The sequence below is a fragment of the Anopheles coustani genome (assembly GCF_943734705.1).
Source record: "Anopheles coustani chromosome X unlocalized genomic scaffold, idAnoCousDA_361_x.2 X_unloc_27, whole genome shotgun sequence".
NCBI lineage: Eukaryota > Metazoa > Arthropoda > Insecta > Diptera > Culicidae > Anopheles > Anopheles coustani.
The window spans coordinates 70,871-77,500 of NW_026525134.1; the positions used below are offsets into that span (position 1 = coordinate 70,871).

The following is a 6,630-nucleotide window of genomic DNA, read 5'->3' on the forward strand; positions in this document are numbered from 1 at the left end:
TCACCAAGCCAGCATCCAAACACCAAGTACCCCGGGAGGACCCGATGCGTTGCGACCATCTCCAAGTTCTTGACGAACCCGCAGTGAAAGGCGGTAAGGCCTCTGGGCCGCAACGCTCGCATGTGTTAACCCGCAAACACCACTGACCGGTCGGTCCACCGCAAGGGTGGGTCCAACTAGTCCACACACGGTATGCCGCATGTGCCCCCCGGGGGGAGCACACCGCACACAACCACCAAGCATGGGTCGCCTGAAAGGATCGAAATGTACATCTCTCTTCAATGCGTAGCGCCCAGCCTGCAAACCCGTCGTTTTCGGGTGGTCTTAGGAGTCGAAACTATTCTTGGAAGATCGGCAAGCACAACGCCTTTTCCCACTTCAGGTACTTCGGCGAGCGCACTCGCGATAGGCTCAGTTTGAGGGTTTCCAATAAATGGAAAGAGTCTATAGAAGACTCAATCCGGTCTCGTGATGTTATTAGCCATCTAGCTAACGACTCCTATACATATACTACCAGCCTGGTTCGGTTACGACCTTAGAGGCGTTCAGGCATAATCCGACGGACGTAGCGTCATACCAAAGTCCGCTCGGACTAGTATTGAGCCATTGGTCCGTACCTGTGGTTCCTCTCGTACTGCACAGGAATTCCATTGAGATAGTACTTGCACACCAGTAGGGTAAAACTAACCTGTCTCACGACGGTCTAAACCCAGCTCACGTTCCCTTGAAAGGGTGAACAATCCTACGCTTTGTGAATTTTGCTTCGCAATGATAGGAAGAGCCGACATCGAAGGATCAAAAAGCCACGTCGCTATGAACGCTTGGCGGCCACAAGCCAGTTATCCCTGTGTGTGAGCTGTCAAACGCTGTAGTGTCAACACGTGCTGAGCGTCGCTCCGTGTTTTTCATAAAAATTTCGCGTAAAAAGTTTAAAGAACCCACGAAAGTTTGTTGTAATCGTTAAAACTAGTGCCAATCTACAGATTAGTAGTGAAAACCGCATTAAAATCATCGATTTCAACGAAAAATAAGAAAGAAAAGTGTTTGTTTACATTTTGTATGGAGAGCGGCCCGGGGCGTAGCCCCATTTGGGACTACGTGTTTTTCGGTTAAAAAAGTGTCCGGATACTGGCCGGATGTGGTTTTTTAGATGACAGATGGTGTTTTAAAACGAAAGTCAGAGAAAACCGTATGAAAAAAGACGAATTCAGCGCAAAATAAGTGTAAATAAAGTGAAAGCACGCGGTGCAAAAATTTTGGCAGGTGAAGATTCGATCGTCCATTTTCCAGCCGGATTCGGACTCGAAGATCCGAGCGATTTCACCTAAGCCGAATCGGGCTCCGTGTCATCTGATCCAGTTTTTCAAAAACGGACCGTTGGTGCCGGATTTTCGGGTCGTTCAAATTGACCGTTGGTGGAGTCGGTGGCCGTTGGTTTGAAGTGGCCGTTAATTCAAATCGGTCGGTAATTCAAATTGGCCGGTTATCCAAATTGGCCGGTATTTTTAATTGACCGTTGGCGGCAGTGTGTCCCGGATAGGTGTCCCGGCTGGGGGTGAAATGTTTCAAGTGTCCCGGCTGAAATATTTCATGGACCAACCATCCGGTTGAAATGTTTCAGTGAAACTTTTCAAGGTGTCTCGGCTAAGAGTGAAATGTTTCATGTGTCTCGGCTGAAAAATTTCGAGGTTCGATCATCCCGGTGAAATATTTCAGTGTGTCTCGGCTAAACTTGGTTCCGAAGTTGGCCGCCAGGCGGCGCCACCAGTACCAGCGGATTGCCAGCATTGCCACCAGGCGGCGCTTCGGGTCGTGGCGGGTGTCTCGGCTCACGGAGATTTCGAACACTGTTACCAGGCGGCGGCACTGGTGCTGAGCTTTTCAACGTCACAACCAGGCGGCGCCTTCAGTTCATCAAGTGTCTCGGCTGGTGGAGATCACCGGTTATCACAACCAGGCGGCACTCTGAGTTTTATGGCGAGTGTATCGGCTGGCGGTTTGCGGATTTGTCAACCAGGCGGCACCTGATCGCAGAGAAGAACTGAGATATAAGTTCAGATTTGGAAAGGGGAAAAAGATTGGTTTGGCCTTTTATTTGTTGGAGTTTCTATTTCGCACCGGTACTTGGCCTTCCTCCACTCCCCTTCCCCTTCCCACCTTCCCTTCCCAGACACTCCACCCTGGCTCTCCGCAACCTAACCCACTGCCCACAGCGATTTTCAGGGTTGCAGTAGGGGAATGGAGCAGGCATCGGGGGAGCCTTCGACGCGTCGGTCCGTCAGGCTCCGGTCCACCTGCGACGCTACCGCGCCATCGCCGAAGGACGACGGGGACAAAGTGATGACATCATCGGTTGCGCTGCCGTTGACTCGGCAGCGAAAGGGAGGCAGTGTCGCGCCATCGACTGCGACGCCCACTCGGCCGGTGGTGGTGGTGCAGCGGATGGCCCTGCTAGCCAGTGATATGGAGATTTCAGAGGAGAGCGACGAGGACGAGCTCAACTCAACCGTCGTCCAGCAGGTGGCCGAAGTCCCGCAGCAGGAGCCGACTATCGCAAGCCTCAGCAGCGAGTTGAGGGAGCTCCGGGCAACCGTCGAGACTCTCCTCGCTAAGGTTAGCGAGATGGAGACGGGCCGGGCGACGGCAAAGGATGGCGACGCGGAGCTGAAGACAAAGCTGAAGTTGTTGTCTCGTGAAAATCAGGAGCTGAAGCGAGACAACATTAGCCTTCGTGAGCGTGCGGCAGCCAGCGAAAGAGAACTTATGCTGCTCCAAAGTGGACTCCACTCGATGGGAGAGTTGGCGGTAGCTACGCAGCAGCAACAACAACATGTCGTCGACTCCAGTGCTGTTGGGCAAAGCCAGCATCCACCTGGCGACACTCCCAAACGAAAGCGGACCCGGGCAAGGCGCGGCAAGAAAAAAGAGGGCGAACCGACGGGCATGAACGAAGTCATTACGCCTGATGTCCCCGAGATCCCGGTCGAGGCCGTCTTGTCCCAGGCCATGGCTCCAGGAAAGCCAAAACCGAAGGTAAAGAAAGCAGCGGCTGTGGCAACCAAGGTGCATGCGCAACCAGCATCCTTTGCTAAAGTCGTGGCCAAGGGAGACAAGAGAGCAGCACCACAGAAAGCGGGAAAGAGCGCTGCTAAAGTGGAGAGGCCTGCGGTGATCGTCCTCGAGGCCAACGAGGGCAAGGCCTTCCTCGACACATACAAGGCAGTGCGTTCCAAGACCAATGTGGATCAGTTCGTGGCGAGGGTTTGCCGCACAGGGGAGCGGAAGCTGTCGCTGTGGCTGAAGCCGAACACGGACTGCGAGAGTGTGCTGGCCGATGTCAGCGAAGCCATCAAGGAGGATGGAGTGGCCCACCTCCTTGTCGACAAGCAGACGGCCGCGATCACAGGAATCGACATGCTGGCGACTGTCGACGACTTGATTTCGGCGATTAAGCGACAGGCGGGGCTGACGGTTCCGGGCGAGGCAGTTCGGCTGTGGCGGCGGTACGACGGGCTGCAGAAAGCCCATATCAAGCTGCCGCGCGGGCAGTGCCAGCTTCTCGACGGTCACCGGGTCACCATAGGGAACACGAGTTGCGTCGTGCAGGCGCTCGCATCGGTCCCTGCAGGAGAGCAGCTCTGCTACCGCTGCTTTGGCAAGGGGCACCGCTCTCGCGAGTGCACCGGCCCTGACTACTCCAAGTGCTGCTTCCGTTGCGGTTCGAAGCAGCACAAGGCCAAGGAGTGCAGCTCGGGCCCCAAGTGCCTTACGTGCTCCGGACAACATCAGACAGGTTCACCGGTTTGCAGCGGAAGTAGCCAGCCGTCATGTTCCCGCTAGCTACGAACACCACTGTTAGAGGGCGTGACGCTGGGTTGAAGATCCTCCAGATCAACTTGGCGCGCAGCAGGGTAGCACAAGACCTCATGCTCCAGACCGCACGGGAGCAAAGGATCGACATTGTGCTGGCGTCGGAGATCTACCGTGTTCCACCCAATAACGGGAACTGGGCGGTGGACTCGACAGCGAAGGCAGCTGTTATAACGACCGGAGCCTTGCCCATACAGCGAGTCTGGGCAAGTAGGGTAGGACTGGTGTCGGTCCAGGTGGCGGGGGTGACCTTCATCTCTTGCTACGCCCCACCAACACCGGGATGGACGGACGAGGACTACCAGCGGCTGCTCGACGAGATCGATATCGAGGCCAGAGCACACCCCCTCGTAGTCTTGGCGGGCGACTTCAATGCCTGGCACGTGCGATGGGGCAGCGCGAGGACGAAGCCGCGTGGTGAAGATCTCGCCGAGGTCGTCGACCAGCTTGACCTGGCGATCTTGAACCGCGGCAGTGTGCCCACGTTCGTCGGCAACGGCAGTGCTACTGAAAGTGTGGTCGACGTGTCCTTCGCCAGTCCGGCCATTGAACCCGGTAACGACTGGCGGGTGCTCGACACTTTCACCAACAGTGACCACAGATACGTGAGATTCAGCGTATCAGCGACACCAGTCAGCGGCGCTTCACCACACCAGCAGAGGCAACCGCAACAACAGCACCAGCATCGCGACCGGCAGCGACAACGCGAGCAGATTGGACCGAGATGGAAGTTGCGTCAATTCCATCCCGAAGCCTTCCAGATCGCGCTCCAGGCTTCCGGGTTTGCCGAAGCGGCTGTATCACCGGCGACTCTTACCGCTGGACTTACTAGAGCCTGCGATGAGGTGATGCAGAGGGCACCGCCAGCGCAGTTTTTGGTGAGACCGGAAATGTACTGGTGGACGCAGGAAATCGGCCTTCTCAGGGAGCAGTGCAAGTCATCTGAGGATGCGATTTTGACCGCCGGAACCGGTGCACAGCGAGAGTTGGCCAGAGAACGGCACAGGAGCTGTAAGAAGGAACTCGCCCGTGCCATCAAGGCAAGCAAGGACCGTAGCTTTGATGAGATGATTGCGGAAGCTGAGGACAACGTCTTCGGCACTGCCTACAAGGTAGTAACGTCACGCCTTAAGGGTAGCCGCGTCCCCCCGGAGCGAGATCCTGCGATTCTACAGCACGTCGTGTCGGAACTCTTCCCGGATCATGGCACTTTTGAGTGGCCTGCACCGGATCTGGTCGATTGGGGGCAGACAACGCAGGAGCCAGTGAGGGAGGTGTCGGATGAGGAGCTCTTGGCGATCGCGGCGCGGATGGTGCCCACTAAGGCCCCGGGACCCGATGGCATCATCAATGCGGCACTGAGGGTCGCTGTTCGCGAGCACACGGAGACGTTCCGTCGCGTGTTCCAGGAGTGCTTCGATCAATGCACCTTTCCCGCTGACTGGAAGCGACAACGACTTGCTTTGCTACCCAAGTTCGGAAGACCTCAGGGCGATCCGTCATCCTTTCGGCCTCTTGGGATGCTCGACGGATCAGGCAAGATCTTGGAGCGGCTGATCTTGGATCGCCTAAATGAACACCTGGAAGACCCAGATCACCCTCGCCTGTCGCCGTCTCAGTATGGATTCAGAAAGGGCAGGTCTACAATACAGGCGATTGAACGTGTTAAGGAGGCCGGCCAGCGTGCGATGGCCCACCGAATGACGGATCGGAGGGCTAACAAGTGTCTGATGGTGGTGTCATTGGATGTACGCAATGCTTTTAACACGGCGAGCTGGCGATCCATCGCCAAAGCACTGCAAGGAAAGCACGTTCCGGCATGCCTGCAGCGGATACTGGAAAGCTGGTTTCGGGGACGGCTGCTGGTTTATGAGACGTCGGACGGTCCGGTCACCCGGGAATTGTCGGCGGGAGTCCCACAGGGTTCCATACTTGGTCCGACGCTGTGGAACACCATGTATGACGCCGTCCTGTCCATCGACATGCCCGCCGGTGTAGAGCTTGTCGCCTTCGCTGACGACCTCGTGCTCCTGGCACCAGGACCCACGCCAGCACTGGCCGCGAGTTTGGCGGAGGAGTCTGTGAATAGGGTTGTGGCTTGGATGCGCGAACACCAGCTGGAGCTCGCCGCAGCTAAGACGGATATTGTGATGGTGTCGAAAAAGAAGAAGGATTACAAGAACATCCCAGTTAACATCAACGGCGTTCCTCTTCGTTCGGCAACCGACATCAAATATCTAGGAGTGCGCATTAAACACAATCTTAAGTGGTCAGAGCACGTCAAGCAGGTCACTCAAAAGGCTTCTCGAGTAGCGACAGCACTTGCACTGCTGATGCGACGGCACAGCGGGCCAAAGTGCAAGAAGCGTCGCCTCCTGGTTTCGGTCGTCAACAGCATCCTCCGCTACGGTGCACCGGTGTGGCACGAGGGTGTTGAAACCAGGGAGGAGCAACGACTACTGGAGAGGGTCCAGAAGAGGGTTGTGGTCGGAGCATCCTTCGCATTCCGGACAATCTCATACGACGCTGCCGCAGTGATAGCGGGCACCATCCCAATAGCGCTGTTGGTAAAAGAGGACGCTCGCTATTACCAGCGTAGAGTGAACGCCGACCCTGGGGGTCTGTCGGCTAAAGAGATGCGTGAGCAGGAGCGTCTCGCCACATACCACCAGTGGCAGGACAGGTGGGACGAGGTTGGCAGGACGGGAGGACGGTTCGCCCGATGGACCCGGCGAGTTCTCCCCGACCCAGCTGCGTGGC

The 6,630-nt window shown here is 56.5% G+C and overlaps 1 pseudogene; it reads right to left on the bottom strand.

The window, feature by feature from the left end:
* Positions 1-226: 226 nt before the first annotated feature.
* Positions 227-6,630, bottom strand: part of LOC131270401 (large subunit ribosomal RNA) — an 11,036-nt pseudogene continuing 4,632 nt past the window's right edge.